Source organism: Aethalodelphis obliquidens, unplaced genomic scaffold, assembly GCF_003676395.1.
Source record: "Aethalodelphis obliquidens isolate GAN/ISIS:26980383/991018 unplaced genomic scaffold, ASM367639v1 scaffold3, whole genome shotgun sequence".
Lineage (NCBI taxonomy): Eukaryota > Metazoa > Chordata > Mammalia > Artiodactyla > Delphinidae > Aethalodelphis > Aethalodelphis obliquidens.
This window is the reverse complement of record NW_020837947.1, coordinates 73,115,347-73,123,454: the sequence shown is the minus strand read 5'-3', so window position 1 is coordinate 73,123,454 and position 8,108 is coordinate 73,115,347.

The window sequence follows — 8,108 nt, the reverse complement described above, 5'->3', positions numbered from 1 at the left end:
CATATTAATTTTAAAGAATGAATGCCCCTCCATATTTGGTTGGCTTACCTACTTTCTTATCTCTTGACTACTGAGACGAAAGGTTTATATGGTTTAATTCTCCCAATGGTGTTTAATTATTAAAAACTTTAGAATTTTTGGTCTAAGCTATTGTTTCTTCCCTTTAGTGTTTGTGTGCCTGTGTGTATATGTACGTGTGTGTGTGAGCTTTATATTACCCATTTTACCAATCCTCAGTTTTACTATCATTATATTCATATAGATTAAACTCTCATTGTATCAGTATTACAGCAGTATAGCAGTATTTATTGATGACTATCATTTGTTATGATCTTCATCTTTCCCTATCTTGAGAATTTGTTCTGATTTAATGTAATTAGAATAGTTTCCTAAACAATTTCCTCATGTCGGGTACAGAGATGGCATGCATTCCGAATCCTTCTAAGTTGAAGAAAATCTTTCTTTAGCCCTTATACAGGACTACTCTGTATGTAGAATACTTGGATTGCACTATTTTTATTCATTAAGGTCTATACGTTTTACTCATTTAGATTCTAGTGTTGTAGATCATAAAACACCAGTCTAATTTTGTAAATAAAATATTCTTTCTGCCTGGAAGTCATGTGTGTTATTTATGATTAGGCTCAGCTTCAGGGAACATAATATTGAAGAACAGTAGCTTAAACAGCACAGGTTCGCCTTGTCCTTCATGTAAAAGAAGTCAAGAGAGAAGAGTCCAGTGATCTCTCTTTCTAGATGTGTACATCCCATCTAGATACACATGACCCATGTACATCTATCATAGATTCATAATCATTTCAGAGGCTGGAGGTCTTTCCTACATCTCTCCAGTATCCCATAGGAAATAGATCTTGCCCTCATGGGCATCTAGTTCTCCGGTTGTCAGATTCCCATTCTAAGAAATAAGTGGAAAAAAGAGAAGAAAATGGCCTTTGTTTTCTTTCATAAAATCAAGTTTATGAAGGTATAACTTTCGTGAAATAAAATGCAGCTCTCTTAAGTTTTCAGGTGATGAATTTTGGCATTTGTATATATTTGTGTAAGCACCACCACAATCAAAATTTTGAACGTTTCCATCATTTTTAAGGCAAATATTGATCTGATTTTTATCAGTATATAATAGTATTGCTTACTGTTGAATTTCATACTAATGGCTTCATACAGTATATATTACTTTGTATCTGATTTCTTTCTCATGTAATGGTTTTGAGACTTATCACTTTTTCTTCTGTATTGGTAGTTTGTACCTTTTTATTGATGAATAGCATTTTATTTCTAAGTTGCCCATTTAGAGCTCCCAGTAATGGTTCGTCATCTGGTCTTGTAGTGTACCACCCTATCATGTAGTGTTTAATATTCAGACAATGACTCAAGGAACTCTTCATGCAGATATCTAGTTTCTCTTTCTACATATCTCACTCCTTTCCAGAATTATGCCCTTTATATTCCAGATGCCCAACAATCTCTATTTCTTCAACTCAGTAAGGTGGCTGATCTTTGAACTTTCCCTTTCTGCACCAGTATCTAAAAAACACTCCCAGGTAGAAAGCTGGGGCAATTATTGGGCTTACCTCATTTGTTTCCATTCTCCCTGGGATCATAAGTCTATGGTGCCTCTTGACTAATGCCTAAAACAGGGTGCTTAGTTACTAATTCGGTTTTCTAGTTGTTTCTACTGGGAGAGCTAGTCCGTTACCAGGTAGTCCATATTGACTAGAAACTAAGAGAGGGTAGTAAATAGACATATAAGTAGACACTCTGGAGGTTCCATTCAACATGTCAGCTTATGTTTCATTGGCCAGAACCTAACTCATGGCTACACTTATCTTAAAAAGGAGATTTGGACATACAATAATATAGGTAGTTGACAATATACTCAGCTAAAATATAGAGTTCTTTTACTAAAGAAGTAGGGGACAGTAGAAACTGGAAGGCAACTAGAAGTCACAATTACAGGAAACCTCCAAGATTCTTTTATTATTTTATATTACATACAGCAATACTGTCATGGGAAAAATATAAACCTTTTGGGAAAATGTATAAAAGAATCATATAAGAGACAATAAAAACTGTGATGCACAAATAAAGAAAGCTCAACTACCTAGTAATCAAAGAAATGAAAATTAAAACCACAACCATGAAAGAGTAAACACTGAAAAGACTGGCAATAAACTGTCAGAAAAGATATGAAACAATGTGAACTCTAAGAAACTGCTAGCTGAAGTTAAAATTAGTACCGCCACTTGGAAATGCAATTTAAAAACATCTAGTATAGAAGAAGATACGCATACTTCTAGCCACTCCATACCTAGGAATTTGTCTTGAAGAAACTTTTTCACAAGAACACAAGGACACCTGTAGGAGGATGTTAATAATTACAACTAAAAAAGAAAACTAAGTGAACAAAAAATAGACAAAAAAATTGTGATATAGAATTATATTTCATACAATGAAGTACTTCCTAGCAGTGAAAATTAATCAAGAGCTTCCACAGAACACAGATTTCTCTGCTAACTCATTAGTACCTGTGACCTCTCAACATGGAGGTCAACCTGTTGGTGTCTCTTGGCTAGTGCTGGATTGCAAACTAGTAGAAACTGGGATAAGAGTTTCTCCTCCAGGGGCATAAGGGTGATTAGTTTAGGAGGTTGTGTTGAGGCTACTCTACTCTCAGGAAGAAGAAATGTAGGTTTTACTCAGCCAGGTGCTATGCTTCTTCTCCAATGCTTCCATCTCTCCTAAAAGCTGGTCTCCACAAGTCACAGGAGTAAGCACTCAACCATGCTCCAAATAGATTTTCACGCAGATTAACTCACTCACTTCCTACCACCCAACATACATATAATGGCTCTGAGTCTTTGCCTCAGATTTCACTGGCAGTACAAGACTGACTTTTTTTTTTAAGTATCTGGCGCTTTTCTAGGTTCTGTTTATTAAGGTCTTGATCAAAGACACCCTACTTTAAAGGTCTCGGCTATATGCAGTACAGCTCTATGTGATATATGATGACATATACTTAAGGCTCTAACAATTAGCCATAATTGGATGAGCAGCAGAGACAGGGTACCAGGCTCTTGCTGAGGTTGCCACCTTCCCACAGTTTACAAATTTATAACTCTTATTTTGCTTTCCAACCTATAGACCATATCAAAACCAAATCATTAAAGTATCCTAAGACATAAGGGATAGCATTTAGATTCTTACCAAATATTAGGAGAACTGTTATTTTAAAAGTATTGATGGTATTCAAGAGCCAGGCCCGGGAGAGGGGGAAGATGGCGGAAGAGTAAGACGCGGAGTTCACCTTCCTCCCCACAGATACACCAGAAATACAGCTACACGTGGAACAACTCCTACAGGACACCTACTGAACGCTGGCAGAAGACCTCAGACCTCCCGAAAGGCAAGAAACCCCCCCACGTACGTGGGTAGGGCAAAAAAAAAAAGAATAAACAGAGACAAAAGGATAGGGACGGGACTTGCACCAGTGGGAGGGAGCTGTGAAGGAGGAATGGTTTCCACACACTAGGAAGCCCCTTTGCGGGCGGAGACTTGGGTGGCGGAGGGGGAAAGCTTCGGAGCTGCGGGGGAGAGCACAGCAATAGGGGTGCAGAGGGCAAACCAGAGAGATTCCCGCACAGAGGATCGGTGCCGACCGGCACTGACCAGCCCGAGAGGCTTGTCTGCTCACCCGCCGGGGCGGGCGGGGCTGGGAGCTGAGGCTTGGGCTTCGGTCGGAGCGCAGGGAGAGGACTGGGGTTGGCGGCGTGAACAAGGCCTGCAGGGGGTTAGTGCGCCACGGCTAGCCGGGAGGGAGTCCAGGAAAAGGTCTGGAGCTGCCGAAGAGGCAAGAGACTTTTTCTTACCTCTTTGTTTCCTGGTGCGCGAGGAGAGCGGAATCAGAGCGCTGCTTAAAGGAGCTCCAGAGACGGGCGCGAGCCGCGGCTAAAAGCGCGGACCACAGAGACGGGCATGAGCTGCTAAGGCTGCTGCTGCCGCCACCAAGAAGCCTGTGTGCGAGCACAGGTCACTCTCCACACCCCCTTTGGGGGGAGACTGTGCAGCCCGCCACTGCCAGGGTCCCGGGATCCAGGGACAACTTCTCCGGGAGAACGCACGGAGCGCCTCAGGCTGCTGCAACGTCACGCAGGCGTCTGCCGCCTTAGGCTCGCCCCGCTCTCCGTGCCCCTCCCTCCCGCCGGCCTGAGTGAGCCAGAGCCCTGGAATCAGCTGCTCCTTTAACCCCTCCCTGTCGGAGTGAAGAAAAAACGCCCTCTGGCGACCTACACGCAGAGGCGAGGCCAAATCCAAAGCTGAGCCCCAGGAGCTCTGCGAACAAAGAAGAGGAAGGGAAATCTCTCCCAGCAGCCTCAGAAGCAGCGGATTAAAGCTCCACAATCAACTTGATATACCTGCACCTGTGGAATACCTGAATAGACAACGAATCATCCCAAACTGAGGAGGTGGACTTTCAGAGCAAGATTTATTATTTTTTCCACTTTTTCTCTTTTTGTGAGTGTGTATGTGTATGCTTCTGTGTGAGATTTTATCTGTAGAGCTTTGCTTTCACCATTTGTCCTAGGGTTCTGTCCGTCCGTTTTCTTATTTGTTCTCTTTGTTTTACTTAAAAATTTTTTTTTCTTAATAATTCTTTATTTTAATAACTCAATTTTTATTTTATTTTATTTTATCCTCTTTCATTCTTTCTTTCTACGTTTTCTCCCTTTTATTCTGAGCCGTGTGGATGAAAGGCTCTTGGTGTTGCAGACAGGAGTCCGTGCTGTGCCTCTGAGGTGGGAGAGCCAACTTCAGGACACTGGTCCACAAGAGACCTCCCAGCTCCATGTAATATCAAATCGCAAAAATCTCCCAGAGATCTCCATCTCAACACCAACACACAGCTTCACTCAACGACCAGCAAGCTACAGTGCTGGACACCCTATGCCAAACAACGAGCAAGACGGGAACACAACCCCATCCATTAGCAGAGAGGCTGCCTACAATCATAATAAGGCCAGAGACACCCCAAAACACACCACCAGACGTGGACCTGCCCACCAGGAAGACAACATCCAGCCTCATCCACTAGAACACAGGCACTAGTTCCCTCCACCAGGAAGCCTACACAACCCACTGAACCAACTTTAGCCACTGGGGACAGACATCAAGCACAACGGGAACTATGAACCTGCAGCCTGCAAAAAGGAGACCCCATACACAGTAAGATAAGCAAAATTAGAAGACAGAAAAACACACGGCAGATGAAGGAGCAAGGTAAAAACCCACCAGACCTAACAAATGAAGAGCAAATAGGCAGTCTACCTGAAAAAGAATTCAGAATATTGATAGTAAGATGATCCACAATCTTGTAAATAGAATAGACAAAATGCAAGAAACATTTAACAGGGACCTAGAAGAACTAAAGAGGAAACAATCAATGATGAACAACACAATAAATGAAATTAAAAATACTCTAGAAGGGATCAATTGCAGAATAACTGAGGCAGAAGAACGGATAAGTGACCTGGAAGATAACATAGTGGAAATAACTCCTGCAGAGCAGAATAAAGAAAAAAGAATGAAAAGAACTGAGGACAGTCTCAGAGACCTCTGGGACAACACTAAATGCACCAACGTTCGAATTATAGGGTTCCCTGAAGAGAAGAGAAAAAGAAAGGGACTGAGAAAATATTTGAAGAGATTATAGTTGAAAACTTCCCTAATATGATAAAGGAAATAGTTAATTAAGTTCAGGAAGCACACAGAGTCCCATACAGCATAAATCCAAGGAGAAACACGCCAAGACACATATTAATCAAACTGTCAAAAATTAAATACAAAGAAAGGATATTAAAAGCAGCAAGGGAAAAACAACAAATAACACACGAGGGAATCCCCATAAGGTTAACAGCTGATCTTTCAGCAGAAACTCTGCAAGCCTGAAGGGAGTGGCAGGACATATTTAAAGTGATGAAGGAGAAAGACCTACAACCAAGATTTCTCTACCCAGCAAGGATCTCATTCATATTTGATAGAGAAATTAAAACCTTTAGAGACAAGCAAAAGCTGAGAGAGTTCAGCACCACCAAGCCAGCTTTACAAGAAATGCTAAAGGAACTTCTCTAGGCAGGAAACACAAGAGAAGGAAAAGACCTACAATAACAAACCCAAAACAATTAAGAAAATGGGAATAGGAACATACATATTGATAATTACCTTAAATGTACATGGATTAAATGCTCCCACCATAAAACACAGACTGGCTGAATGGATACAAAAACAAGACCCACATATATGCTGTCTATAAGAGACCCATTTCAGACCTAGAGAAACATAAAGACTGAAAGTGAGGGGATGGAAAAAGATATTCCATGCAAATGGAAATCAAAAGAAAGCTGGAATAGCAATTCTCATATCAGACAAAATAGACGTTAAAACAAAGACTATTACAAGAGACAAAGTAGCACACTACATAATGATCAAGGGATCAATCCAAGAAGAAGATATAACTATTGTAAATATTTATGCACCCAACATAGGAGCACCTCAATACATAAGGCAAATACTAACAGCCATAAAAGGGGAAATCGACAATAAGACATTCATAGTAGGGGACTTTAACACCCCACTTTCAACAATGGACCGATCATCCAAAATGAAAATAAATAAAGAAACACAAGCTTTATATGATACATCAAACAACATGGACTTAATTGATATTTATAGGCATTCCATCCAAAAACAAGAGAATACTCATTTTTCTCAAGTGCTCATGGAACACGCTCCAGGATAGATCATATCTTGGGACACAAATCAAGCCTTGGTAAATTTAAGAAAATTGAAATTGTATCAAGTATCTTTTCCGACCACAACGCTATGAGACTAGATATCAATTACAGGAAAAGATCTGTTAAAAATACAAATACATGGAGGCTAAACAATACACTACTTAATAACGAAGTGATCACTGAAGAAATCAAAGAGGAAATCAAAAAATTCCTAGAAACAAATGACAATGGAAACACAATGACCGAAAACCTATGGGATGCAGCAAAAGCAGTTCTAAGAGGGAAGTTTATAGCAATACAATCCTACCTTAAGAAACAGGAAACATCTCAAATAAACAATCTAACCTTAAACCTAAAAGAACCAGAGAAAGAAGAACAACAAAAGCCCAAAGTTAGCAGAAGGAAAGAAATCATAAAGATCAGATCACAAATAAATGAAAAATAAATGAAGGAAATGATAGCAAAGATCAATAAAAGTAAAAGCTGGTTCTTTGAGAAGATAAACAAAATTGATAAACCATTAGCCAGACTCATCAAGAAAAAAAGGGAGAAGACTCAAAACAACAGAATTAGAAATGATAAAGAAGTAACAACTGACACTGCAGAAATACAAAAGATCATGAGAGATTAGTACAAGCAACTCTATGCCAATAAAATGGACAACATGGAAGAAATGGACAAATTTTTAGAAACGCACAATCTGCTGAGATTGAACCAGGAAGAAATAGAAAATGTGAACTGACCAATCACTAGCACTGAAACTGAAACTGTGAGTAAAAATCTTCCAACAAACAAAAGCCCAGGACCAGATGGCTTCACAGGCAAATTCTATCAAACATTTAGAGAAGAGCTAATACCTATCCTTCTCAAACTCTTCCAAAATATAGCAGAGGGAGGAACACTCCCAAACTCATTCTAGGAGGCCACCATCACCCTGATACCAAAACCACACAAAGATGTCACAAAGAAAGAAAACTACAGGCCAATATCACTGATGAACATATATGCAAAAATCCTCAACAAAATACTAGTAAACAGAATCCAACAGCACATTAAACGGATCATACACCATGATCAAGTTGGGTTTATTCCAGGAATGCAATGATTCTTCAATATACGCAAATCAATCAATGTGATACACCATATTAACAAACTGAAGGAGAAAAACCATCTGATCATCTCAATAGATGCAGAGAAAGCTTTTGGCAAAATTCAACACCTGTTTATGGTAAAAAACCCTGCAGAAAGTAGGCATAGAGGGAACTTTCCTCAACCTAATAAAGGCCATATATGACAAAC